The sequence below is a fragment of the Schistocerca americana genome, chromosome 1 (assembly GCF_021461395.2).
Source record: "Schistocerca americana isolate TAMUIC-IGC-003095 chromosome 1, iqSchAmer2.1, whole genome shotgun sequence".
Taxonomy (NCBI): domain Eukaryota; kingdom Metazoa; phylum Arthropoda; class Insecta; order Orthoptera; family Acrididae; genus Schistocerca; species Schistocerca americana.
The window spans coordinates 741,122,663-741,136,297 of record NC_060119.1 but is presented as its reverse complement, the minus strand read 5'-3'; the positions used below and the strand labels follow the sequence as shown (position 1 = coordinate 741,136,297).

The 13,635-nt window shown below is 42.2% G+C and overlaps 1 non-coding gene across 1 annotated transcript; it reads left to right on the top strand.

Annotated features, from left to right (window-relative positions):
* The first annotated feature begins 4,241 nt into the window (after positions 1-4,241).
* Trnas-gga lies at positions 4,242-4,325 on the top strand. The gene is given in 2 exon segments: positions 4,242-4,281; positions 4,291-4,325. It is a non-coding gene; the product is annotated as a tRNA-Ser (tRNA).
* Positions 4,326-13,635: the final 9,310 nt, after the last annotated feature.

Below are 13,635 nucleotides of genomic sequence, written 5' to 3'. Positions count from 1 at the left end.
CTGAGTCGCGCGCTCATCATGCCCGAGGATTTGAATCCCCACCGCTTTTCTTGCCCCAGCCGCTGTGGCCGAGCGGTTCTAGGTGCTTCAGTCCGGAACCGCGCGGCTACTACGGTCGCAGGTTCGAATCCTGCCTCGGGCATGGATGTGTGTGTGATGTCCTTAGGTTAGTTAGGTTCAAATAGTTCTAAGTCTAGGGGACTGATGACCTCAGATGTTAAGTCCCATTGTGCTCAGAGCCATTTGAGCTTCTCTTGCGAGTCGCTGGTTACAGTTGTGGCAAGCCCTAGCCGCGATTTTCCTGCAGCGCAAGACACCCTCTGCCGAAGTCGGCCATTTTCTCCCCTTCCATCGACTTGTGCACAGGTAGTCGATATTGCTTGCCACGCTGCGGAGTTCGCAGTAGTGTAAGTTGTGATTAATATTTGATATCGCACGTTGCTTGTACGTACGACGGGCGTTAAAAAAGTACTGCAACTTATTTTTTCTCGGCCGGTTTCCGTTGGAAAAGTGCAGTATTTCTCGTGGGACATCGTGGAATATTCTTGCTCCAGCCATTATAGTTTCGTGAATTTCAGATTGGCGGCGATGATATACGTAGCCTTCAAAATGGCGTCTGTAACGGAGATGTGTTCCAGGCAGAGTCCTATCAATGACTTTCTTTTGGCGGAATACCAGGGCATCGCAGATATTCATAGGGCCTTGCAGAATGTCTTCGGAGACCTTACAGTGAACAAAAGGACGCTGAGTCGTTCGGCGAGGCGTTTGTCAACATCGTAACAAGGTCGCTCAAACCTGTCCGATTTCCCGCTTGCCAGCCATCGCAACACAACAGTGACTGCTACAATGTTGTAACGTGCAGACACTCTCATTCGATGTGGTCGATGGATCGCAATCAAACACGTCGCTGCACTTTGTTGGTAGTGCTCACACCAGTAGTTGGGGAGCTTAAAAAAGTGGCACACAGCGCCACTGGTGTCGACGAGCGAGTGGTCGCGGTACGGTGAAAGGGTCTTGTGTGTGGCATCGAACCAGTCTGAACTAGGAAGTCAGTAGGCTGCTGGCTGACGAAACTGTGCCAATACATGGGAGGCGCGTATTCCGCTGATGTCGTGGTTCCGAGGATGACAGACTTTAGAGAGCCGTGATATGGCCTCTGGAGCCGAGTGGTGATCATCGGCTGACGACGGGAGTGAGCAGTCTGAAGACAAGGAGGGCAGGCCAGCCGATGTTGCCTCTGTGTCCGAGAAGTCTACTCCTAGACAGCACGGACACGGACGGCGTCTTGTTCTATGTGGGTCTTGTACACAGTGTTTCCTCCGGGACACTACGAGTTCGGCTTCGAACATCACGTTGTACAGCCGACTGTCTAGTGACAAAAAGTAGAACAGGCACTAGTGCGATGGAAGTTACATGGACAGTGATTCGGTACAAGGTTACCGTGTATTAATACTGCCTTAGACTGATTTCCTAGTTATCCATTAATGATGGCTATGCTGCTGACCCAAACTATCATTTAATTCTTGAACATGCCTGTGGGGGGATTTTGTGCACGTAAAATTGGGTATAGATTTCTGTGGATTCTGTAGGCTGGGACACAGTATAATTTAATAAAGCTCTTTGTCTTTGTCATTACTATTGATCTTTCACTCATAGCACGTCGTTCTCTTCATTGTGGATTTTAATTACTGTGAATCTCAGGCATTAACGTTTTTTTTTTTTTTTACTTATAAAATCTGTTCCAGTTATTCTGCATTTATTTAGCAAGTCTTAATATGCTAATCCTGTATCTTTCCTCTCATAAAGGTTTGCTGTATTCATTGTTTATCATTTGCAGGTTGTCTGACAACGTTCTGTCACTACCGTGCACATTTTTAATAGAAGATTTCGTGGCGTCTTGGAATTGTCTTGGTGGTCCTGTTCTTCGTAAAGTGTGTATTCTGATAAGACAGGTAAGTACATTCCCTCAGTGGCTAGTCACTTCCACTCTTCAGCCCATTCTGCTGATAAAACCAAGAGAAATGGAGAATAAGTACGCTACGGAGAGGTGTTCCTCCAACAACAGAAACATACCAGCGGCTCAATTAAAGAGTCAGTCAAAAGTCAATTAAAAAGGCATATTGTGAATATTATTACAGATGATGGTGGCTGCATCAAACAAACCAGAATACCATAAGCGCTTAAATGCGCGAGAACTGTATCTACACTAGCTGCTGTATTGTGAGAGATACGAGAAGTCTGCTCCTACAGAGTACAGACACGGACGGCGTCTTGTATACAGGGGTTCTCAATGGCCATTTTAAAAAGAAACCATTTCAAAATGCTTAAAATGAGCAGGAACTACACTTTCATCACCCGCAGAAAGTTTGCGTCGAATGGCCTTTGTCAACTGGCTCCTACAAATGAGGCATCAAATCTAACCCTACTTTCGTACTGTACACAGACAAAACTAAATTCCTAATAGATGACATCTTCAACGATCATAAATGTATAAACAGAGTGACGTAAACCCAAAAGTAATGGTGTACTGGGCAGATATATGGAACGTAGTCTAAGTGCCAATATTGTACTAAGTTTCGTGATTCGCTCTTTCCTGTTCATTGAAACTTAACGATAAAGTCTAGTACACGGTCCTTGAAGACGTCATTCCACAATCGTTGACAGATATAGCGTCGGCTCTACGTAAACGCCGGCCGGAGTGGCCGTGCGGTTCTAGGCGCTACAGTCTGGAACCGAGCGACCGCTACGGTCGCAGGTTCGAATCCTGCCTCGGGCATGGATGTGTGTGATGTCCTTAGGTTAGTTAGGTTTAATTAGTTCTAAGTTCTAGGCGACTGATGACCTCAAAAGTTAAGTCGCATAGTGCTAAGAGTCATTTGAACCATTTCTACGTAAACATCGTGCTCACAGAATCTGTACTCCGTGTTAGAGATAGCTTTGGTGTACCGTTAAGCACCGTTAGATTGATCGTAGCACCGGCCAGCTTGATCACTGGATACTAAGTTCATGGATTTTATTTATCCTTCACAAGAAACTGATTGGTAATTCATACTGAAGATATGGTTCTCACGCATGCGCATAGCGATATGATCTGTATTATCGCTAAATTGTCGATGCAAGCAGCCACGAATACCAATGGAACAGCTGCTTTGCCACGGTGATGTCTAATAGCAAACAGCACAAGAAAGTAAATCGAAAAATACAGCAGTGTCACGTGTAACGCCGTTGTTTTACAGAAAACCCACTACAAGTTCCACTTTAAAGTCAGTTATCGAAAGGAAATGACTGTGTTGGCATATTATGAATCATTTTAAAAAGCTGTTCGATTCTAAGTAAACAAAACACCTTTAAAATGTTTGCATAGCGCCTTATAATCTTAACTGACGTTCGTCTCAGTGACTGGTGATTTAATGGAAATATTTTACTTAGTGTTCGACCTTAGCGAAAGTCCTTGTGCCTGTCTTTTGGCGTGAAAGACTTTATTAAAGTCATATATTAGCAGTATTTAATCACGAAATTCTCTTCACAACGTTCTGAAAGTTTTAAGTTTGAGGTAGGTACTTCATTCAAGATGAATATTTTTGCTCAACAACACAGAGGTAACTACCGTTCAACGTCATTTTGCTTTGTTCATGTTGGCTGATTGAACGCCACTGTGTTTTCGTTTGGACACAGCTGTGGTGCCTACAATCGTCACAACCGCTAATTCGAAATATTATTTTTACTAGCCGTCTCGCGTCTTACATTTTTCGAAAGTTTTTTAATTAAACGCAAATGAATATGTATAGTAAAGGGCTTCACATACTTACTTGTAGATATTTTCGCTTGTCTATGTTTGGTTTACTCTTTCACACCACGGACAAGACATAGATTGTAACTCCGGCATCAGAAATACTCAAGCAATATTCCGAAATGGACACGTACAAATGAGATCAACAGTACACAGAATTGTGGTGTAGAAGAAACCTCTCGAAACAATTTACTTTTAAAATCTGGTGGTATTTACAAGGCTTCTGCAGTTAATGTGCAAGTATTACCGTACATTTATTGAACGAATGTTGACAAATTATTCTTAAGTCATCTAAATACTAATTTAGAATTTGTTCATAATTTAAATGAATGGTTGAAACATTAGTAGCAACATCTTAAGATGTTCAAACAACAACCTAATGGAAATGAAATCCTGAATTCCAAAGAAAATTGAGGTCATACGATACTTCAAGCAAGAGTAACCTGTACCGGCCCGAGTGGCCGAGTGGTTCTAGGTGCTATAGTCTGGAACCGCACGACCGCTACGGTCGCAGGTTCAAATCCTGCCTCGGGCATGGAGGTGCGTGATGTCCTTAGGTTAGTTAGGTTTAAGTAGTTCTAAGTTCTAGGGGACTGATGACCTCAGAAGCTAAGTCCCGTAGTGCTCAGAGCCTTTTGAACCATTAGAAGTAACCATTCGTTCTTTTGGTGTAAACGCGCACGGTGTTTCTACGTATAGTGTCCATCCTACGTCGTCAGGGGCGTTTTGACTGATGTTTCGGCACATATTTGCAATTTATTTTTGCAGCGTTTTGCTGGAGTCAGCCCAAAAAAGATACTGTGACACCTAGCATCGACAGCGTCTGTTGTTTCCCATACAAACAATATGATTCTGAAGCAAAAATTTAGGTGCCCATTCAACAAAACGCTCCCTAATCAGCCTATTGCTGCATTCCTTTTACTGATGTGTTTCAAGACGGACAGTGAAACACTAAGAATAACCAGTACTCCAGCACCGAACGTACCATCCTGGCCCACGCTGACTGCGACCGCTGGCACGAGTGTTGCTCAGTCGCTGCTAGAGTATTTTTCGTATTTTCCTGTTCCAGTTAATACACATAAGTAAAGCACATAACGCCTACACTATTTAGGACAGCTCTATCGAATTTGTGCGTAAAATTCCACTTTAAAAATGATTCTGTTTCAAATGAGAAACAAACCGACGCCCTTCTTCGTCGCCGGGTGTCGTGTGGAAGATGTGCTGAGCGTTGTCTGTTAGCGATGACTCGAGCAACACATTTCAAAACGAAACACGTGAGAAAATGCACCTGACGACCCGTAGGAGAGACATCCAGTATGTGCGTGTGCGTGGGTGAGTGCGTGGCATGTGCGTTTGTTTACATAATTTGAGCATCCCTTCATAATTCAAGTGCCATTTCAGAACTAGTGAAAATTGAACGAGGTCAGATTACTGCAATGGGATATTTGTAAAAGAAATCTGTAACATAGGAAGCCAATTGTTGTCAGGACAGAGAGATAGAACTACGTACAAAGGGACATACTAGGGAAGTTGTAAGATAGTGTCGTCAAAAAGTAATCAGTCTGTGACAACGGATCTCGCTGTTGCTTCCTTCCTACTGTTGGTCCCTTTACACACATGAACCCTTCAGTGAGACAAATTTCTCCCAGCGGTGGATCTTGGCTGTTGAAGTCTACATTTTGACTTTTCACCAGTGGTTCCATGTCGTAAGTCACCTCGTCAGTCTGAAAATTTCTGCCATCCAATTACTTCTTCGTACACTGGAAGAAGCCGCGCGGAGTGGCCGCGCGGTTAGAGGCCCCCATCACGGATTGCGCAGGCCCTCCCGCCGGAGTTTCGACTCCTCCCTCGGGCATAGGTGTGTGTTCGTGTGTTGTTCTTAGCATAAGTTCATTTAAGTTAGTTTAAGTGGTGTGTAAGTCTACGGACCTATGACCTCAGCAGTTTGGTCCCTTAGGAAGTCACACACAAGGGAAGAGAGAGAAGTCAGTGGGTACTAAGTCAAAAGAATATTGACTACGCAGCAAAATTCAATTGCCCAAAGAAGTAGTGTGTGTGACTGTCATGTGCAGTATGAGCTGAGAAGTTGTCGAGGAACGAAACACCCCCTTGGACAGTTTCCCGCGACGCTTCGTCTTGATGTCCTCCGCAACTTAGTCAGGAGAGTTCGGTAGTGTGCTCATGTAACGGTATGATCACTAAGGCCATAGCCTATTCTCGCCACAACAAGGCAGTCCAAAACGCATTAGCCGGTCGTTGTGATCGAGCGGTTCTAGGCGCTTCAGTCCGGAACCGCGCTGCTGCTACAGTCGCAGGTTCGAATCCTGCCTCGGGTATGGATGTGTGTGATGTCCTTAGTTAGGTTTACGTAGTTCTAAGTCTAAGGGACTGACGACCAGATGTTAAGTCTCATTGTCCTTAGAGCGATTTCAACCAACCAAATGGCACTAACAGGGAGTCTCTTAAGTGTGAGGCTGCAAAACGTCAGTGTTGTTTACGGTATTCGACACTCCACATATTGATAACCATGCAACCACAATATTGGCTGCTAACGACTACAGTGGGTGGGACTGCAGGTATCAAACGGTGAGCACAGCATGAGGCTATGGAGCAGAGTTGAACTGCTTAGTCGACAAGTAACTCACAACAGTGCTACAGTGCTAATGGTCTGATGCAAAACCGAGCTGCAGCAGCAATATTCAAAGCAAACATTGCATTATACCTAAAACAACAGTTGCCGAAGTTGACATCTCGTCAGAAAGGAACCAAAGGAATTTCACAGAGTGAGAATGAGGTGGCACATGTGGCACATGAAGTGGCGTTTCTACAAGATGAGTCAGTGGAATGTGTGGTGTCATAAACGCTCGAATGTGTTGTGCGGGAATGTACGTGAGAGGTTCAATGATGATGATACGTACCTAACAAGAAAAAGTGATACTGAAAGGGGTCTCGAGTCGATCCATCATCTTTGTAGGTCAAGGAACCCACAAATCCCGTCTCCAGTGAAAAGTAGGAAAGGACAATCGTTGTGCAAGGAGCAGGTGCTATAAGTAATTACGTACGAGGAAGATGATCCCCAGCACAATAAACAAAAACAGTTGTGTACAATTGTCGTATAAGTCCGCAGCAATTTGACCGTGCAGTGCATAAGCAAAACTACGGATATTCAAGGGAGGACGAAGAACACTTTTTACAAAAATTGGGTTTTGCGCATTTCAAAGATGCTCAATATAATCTACAGAATGTTCATGATAATGACCTACTACGCTATGCACAGTGCGCACGACATATATTACAGTAATTTCAAGGGAAGCAGCGGATGGTTGCATACAGAACTGGATGACATAAGATAAAGAAATTTGAAACAAAGCATCAACTTGACAAGACATAGCAAACTGCGGAATCGGCCCAAAAATTTCTAGAAGAGATAAATTAAGTTATTCCGTCGTTCAGTAAGGAATTTGTATTCTTCTCCTACCAAACGGGATTTGAAGAGGAAATGCATATGAAAGGACCCCTGGAAATTAGAGGTACCAAGAGAGTTAGGTCAAGATCAACTAACATCACTGCATTATCACACTCATATACAATTATGCCAACTTCAATCTGGATGTTAAATTCGCTGGAAAGATATTGTGCCGCGAGAAGTTGGAGGTTCTCTGCCCCCTAAGATCCTCTTCCGTGTGCGTGACCGCGGAAGGTCAGTGGAAATATTTACCTTCCAGCAAACAAGAGCGAGAAAATGAGCGTAAGAGAACTACAACTATGGTATGAGCACTGCTTTTGGCCGATAGCTGGTCAAAATAAGTTGCTATTGCTTGATTCCTGATCTGTGTGTAAAAATTGTACTCCTGCAGAGCAAACTATCCCCCCAAAAAATGGTGAGTTTAACGAAAAGCTCCACGAAAGACTGTCTCGATTTCACTTGCATGCCATCACATTCCATCAGTTCTCGTCATCCGTTACACCAACATAATTGTATATGCATTCCTTAAGAGTGGATACCTAGCTGAATGTCCTGACGGTTTGTAACTCCTAACGAGTTCGCCTTCGATATCGATTGTGCAAACCTTTGTGATCACTGTGGCGCTCCATCTTTCATTCGATGTTCACGGTGCAAGTTTATGGTTTGTTTTGAACATTTCTTAAATATCGACATCCCACACAAGGTTGATCTCTGCACCTCCCGGACACTCATTTTCTCTTGCCCTCCCGTCTTAACTGTTAACACAACAGTTTCAAATGAACCTTACTGAAGATTAAACTTGCGACCTCGCACACAAGGCATTCCCTGTAAGTGTCACTTTGCCGGATATTGGTTGGGTCTTTACCTTTTGCGGCTATGGTGAATCCACACACATAGTGGATTACTCCACTTTGCTAGTCGGCTGCGCCATTTTGTTATGGCACCTCTAGTGACGTGGTACAGTACTGTAGATCGGGGATTGTAGTAAGTACCAAGACTACAGGCATGTATCTCCTAACAATCAAAAAAGATTCCAGAATGTATTTTCCTCCTGCAGCGGAGTGTGTGCTGATACCAAACTTCCTGGCAGATTAAAACTGTGTGCCGCATCAGGACTCGAACCTGGACCTTTCTTATAGAAGTGCTACCCCGGAAAGCTTCGCAAGAGAACTTCTGTGAAGTTTGGAAGATAGGAGATGAGATACTGGTGGAAATACAGCTGTGAGGACCAGGCGTAAGTGGTGGTCATGTAGCTCAGTTGGATAATGGCACGGTAGCTCAGCGTGTTCGGTCAGAGGGTTAGCTCTTTTCTGTAGTGAAAAGATGAGTGAACGGATCAACGAAGAATTTCAACGGGTGTCATGGGACGTCCATCCAGAACAAAAGCAACGAACAATAACAAGCAAACGAGCGGTTCTAGGCGCTACAGTCTGGAGCTGCGCGACCGCTGCTGTCGCAGGTTCGAATCCTGCCTCGGGCATGGATGTGTGTGATGTCCTTAGGTTAGTTTTGTTTAAGTAGTTCTAAGTTCTAGGGGACTGATGACCTCAGATGTTAAGTCCCATAGTGCTGAGAGCCATTTGAACCATTTTTGAATAACAAGCAAAATTAAATAAAAAAATGTTGGTCGAACACTTGCCACCGAAAGGCAAAGGTTGTAACATCCACGAGATAAATTTTAGCTACAGTGCGACGAGAGGAAATTATGCCTGTAACAGTTATAAACATTATCTATTCGACATATGAAAAAATAGTGACAACGATGATAAATACTAATTATTTATATAATAGTTCAAATGGTTCAAATGGCTCTGAGCACTATGGGACTCAACTGCTGAGGTCATTAATCTCCTAGAACTTAGAACTAGTTAAACCTAACTAACCTAAGGACATCACAAACATCCATGCCCGAGGCAGGATTCGAACCTGCGACCGTAGCGGTCTTGCGGTTCCAGACTGCAGCGCCTTTAACCGCACGGCCACTTCGGCCGGCTTATATAATAGTCTATGATGTAATTGGACATATCGATGTGTATCATACAAAGACAATGATAATTGTAAATTCGTTTTATGATCTGCGTCTGTTAAGAAATTGTAATTATTACTTGAGAATAGAGTTCATTATTATTATAAATATGAGTGAATAATTATTTGTAACTTTAATTCCTCTCTCAGTAAGCATTATCTGTGTTAATTATTTCTTTCCGCTGCAACGAGCGCAGCCATTGATGATAACGATTTGTATCGCGTTTTTGTCTGTGTTTTCCTTAGAAAAAAATCAAATGTTTTCTTGATGAAGTCTAAATAGTGCACAATACGAAAGTAGAGTTTATAGAGTTTAATAAGCATTTCAAATGCTAACTAACAATAGAAAGTCTCTATCAATTGTCTGCCGCCATCTTAGCAATTATCTCAGCAGCAAATTCAAATTACGCAACTCTGCAGACATAAATGTCTAACGTAATACAAATGTGTAAAAATAAATGCGCACCGGTGGTCCCGAACTCATTTTAACGAAAATGATTCGAATCAGATTGGTTTTTTAGAAACAGTGCTCATAGCACGATCCTTATAAGAAACTTTTCTAGCTGATGTACGGAGCCGAAATTAATTACGCACGAGTTGCGAAGAATATTGTTTCAGGTAACATACGTGATTGTTGTGCGCAGCTGATATTCGGTGGTTTTAATGATCATTTTGCTGAAGATAACTGCTTCCATCGTAATCAATAGTTGTATGGAATCTGTTGTATGAACTGTGATTTAGTGACACTTACACAACTTACAGACAACACTTTAACACGACGTTAACTTGGAGTTCTTTAGCTACTTGACCAAATCTTTAGCCGGGAGAAAAATTATTTAGTAATTACTCAATGCAATAAAGTAAGATTATCATTTTCATTTATAAATTAGTTAAATACCAAACCACTGAATAACACAGCGAACGCCACAAGATCAACGAAGAATTTCAACGGGTGTCATGGAACGTCTACCCAGAACAAAAGCAACGAACAATAAGAAGCAAAATTAAATTTAAGAAAATGTTGGTCGAACACTTGCCACCGAAAGGCAAAGGTGTCGAGTTCGAGCGCTGGTCGGGAACAGAGTTTTAAGCTGCCAGTAAGTTTTAACAAAACAGTTACTTATATGACTATATTTTCGAGGTTATAAAGGTTTCATCTACCAGGAAGTTTTATAAAAAAAGTTAGTTATCTTACTTTATTTTTTTTTCGAGATAATTAATGCGCTATGAATACCCCTTTTAGAAGAATGAGTTCGTTTGTAACAGTTGAGTACGTAACCCCAACAGAGATTTAGCAATCCTGACTCAAAGTCATCGACTCACACTTTCTCACTCAGATCAGCAAAAATTGTTTCAAAAATAAACGTTATGCTGCGGTGTGGCAGGCAAAGAGAATTGCTACTGGATTATGTTAATAACATGAATTATATGTCAGGCTGTGACAGTGATATTCGTTTAACTGTTGTCTGGCCTAGGAGGGAACATCTGTTTCTGCTTTGTTAATCATGCAAGAAGCCAGATGAGTTATTTGTAGGGGATTATTATTCGGTGGACATTATGGCAATGGTTGTTACATATCGCGTAAACCGCGCGCTTGTGAGAGGTTTATTATATAATTACAGTTCGTTAATCGTATTAAACTTGATATTTCAGTGTACTGACCGCTCATTATGAGCCTAAAATTAATTCGCCCAGAAGGGAAACTAATTGCAGCTGTCATTTTCTCGTAATGAATGTGTACCGTTCATCATGTTTACATGTCGCTGAAAGCGCTGCAGGGCTGTTAGGAGAGGCGTCACATTCACGGAATCGCAGTATCGTTCGCAGTCCAATTCATTGCTCTGGGAAATGGGAGTCATGGGCTATTACAGGGCAGGTCTTGTCAAAAGTCTTAGCCACGAGAATTATGGGTACAAAGTACGTATGAATGTAGAAAAATGGTACGACAGAGTAAGATGTTCGAAGTCCTGGGTAGTACGTGGGGTAGCTGCAAAGTAACTGAAGTAAATCAAGAGAGACACACGTACATATTAAGTAGCGTGTAGTATGGTCTTCCACACTATCGGTATTGTCGCTATTATCGTCATACTATAACGAATGAATAAGGAAAGAAGAGAATAGTAATTTCTGAATAAAAATAAATAACCAAGGTAATCATTTACTAACACAACATCGGACAGGGTGACAGTTATTGAACTCTATGAAATGAAATCGTCACAAATTTTTAACGATTTGCATTAGGACGTTCAGACTGCACAGTTGGTCCCGGGGTATGATGGGAACTGGTATGTTCAGTATAGCTTGGTTTAGCGACGAAACCCACTTTCATTTGGATGGATTCGTCAATAAGCAAAACTGGCGCATTTTGCTGACTAAGGATCCACATTTCGTGGTCAAGAAGACTCTTCACCCTCAACGGGTGACTGTATGGTGTGCAATGTACAGTTACGGAATAATCGCTGCGATATTCCTTGATGTCACAGTGACTACCGAACAGTTCGTGAAGCTTTTTGAAAGATGATTTCATCCCCACAACCCAAAGTGACCCTTATTTCGACAAGATGTGGTTAATGCAAGACGGAGCTCGACCCCATCGAAGCAGAAGATTGTTTGATGTCCTGGAGGAGCACTTTGGGGATCTCATTCTGGCTCTGTGGTACTCAGGGGCCACTGGCATGGACCTCGATTGGCCGCCATATTCTCCGGATCTGAGCACATGCGGCTACTTGAAAGACAAGTGTACAGAAATAGCCCCAGCAGCACTGCTGAGCTGAAAAATGCTGTTCAGGTGGTCAGTGACAGCATCGATGTTCCGGTACTTCAGCGGGTCATGCAGAATTTCGCTATTCGTCTGCGCTACATTATCGCCAATGATGACAGGCATATCGAATATGTCATTACCTAAATCCAAATATCTGTAGTGACGTTTACATGTTGAATAAGGTAGTCTGTAAGTAATAACTGTCACTCTGTTCATGCAGTCGAAAGTATTGTGGAACGAAATTTTAGTTGAGAATAGACAAAACAAAGTGAAGAAATGTAACGAGAAGGTGATTATCGGTTTAACGAACATCCAAATAAGGAGGTAAAGTAGAAGAAATGCAACGATTTTCCTATCTGAGAAGTAAGAACACACAGTACGTTGGACACAAGGAAGATCTCAGAAACTAAAAATTGCAGGTGTCCTTGGACTTTTGAAGCCTATTTGTATCAAATACCACATTAAGGAATAAAGTACAGAGAGCGCATCTGGAACACAGATTGGTTTGGAAAACTTGGAGGAGGAGATTTAAAACTTTAGGCTATAAAAGAATCTAAAAAATTAATGGATGAAACAGTATGAAAAGGAAACTTAAAGAATATGCGAAGTGATAAATGTGCCACACTTATAGAGTAAAGAACAAATTAAAACAGAATGTACTAAGACGTGTAGGAATAGCTACCTTGCCTCTCAAAGTAGTAGAGATGAAAAACTGCAAGGATATAAGTTAGTTAGAATATGTAAAACCGATTATCATCACGTTTTCAGAGTAAGGGCGACTGTCAAAAAGTTTGTGATGCTGGGCTGCGTTAAGTGAATGAAAAGACTGATGAACATTAAGAACTGAAAGCCTTTGGTTCATCTGTGCCTACCATCAAGTCAGACTTAGCCGAGCTGCGCAGGTGTAGCCCTAACCATACAACACAGTTTATCTGTTAAGTATGTCGCTCGTTCGTCAAGAACTAACTAATTTACCAGTCCAACAGTGTTCGTTGTAACGCCGTGAAATACTGCGAGCCCTTCGATAGCATGAGTGCTACATACAATAACTGCATGGTACGTTATTGCAATACTTCCATTCGTCCTCGAGAGATTGCGTCGATCAGTTGGTGCTTGCTGTCATTTCCACTTCCATCCAGCAATGCATTACAAATGCTCAGCATCAGTTAAGTACGGGAGGACTGCCTTCAAGGGTCTATTAACTTAATAATTTAATCATCTGCAAAGATAATTCTAATTTAATTAACTTCTGCATGGCAACAATACTTTCCAAATATTTACAGCTGTGCGTTAAATACTTATTTCCTTCTTCAGTCTTGTTGTCAAATCTCACACCAGTGATGTAAGTGTCATATCTGTTGTGGGTGATCATATCCTTTCAGAAATTGCGAATGAGTCAGACTGGTTTTGGTCACATCTGTCAATATCTAAGGAATGGTACGTTTATTCTGCGTTTCACCCAAGTTCCCCAGAGAGATTAAACAAACTTTAGTGTGTCACATGAGCACACAAACCTCCATTTTAAATGCAATCTCGGATCAATATAGCAAAACCTAAAACCTCCAAGAGACATTTTATTCATTTCGATGAAAA